Source organism: Nestor notabilis, unplaced genomic scaffold (genome assembly GCF_000696875.1).
Source record: "Nestor notabilis isolate BGI_N333 unplaced genomic scaffold, ASM69687v1 scaffold29300, whole genome shotgun sequence".
NCBI classification, from domain to species: Eukaryota; Metazoa; Chordata; class Aves; order Psittaciformes; family Psittacidae; genus Nestor; species Nestor notabilis.
In genome coordinates, this window is record NW_009911987.1 from 845 (window position 1) to 1056 (window position 212).

Here is a 212-nt window from a genome sequence, read left to right on the forward strand (position 1 = left end):
CCCCAATCCTGGAGCCAGCAGTGACAGTGCCGATCATTTTGGGGTCGGTGAGCCCCGAGGTGGAGATGGGCAGAGAGGTTCTGCACATCACATCTCTGTGCGAGCGGCAGCGATGGTGTCGCAAGCAGGAAGCGCTGTGGTCACCCCGGGCACCAAAACTGGAGGGCCTGAGGGAAGTTGGCTGTGCCGGGGTGAGGGCTGGGGGACAGGGG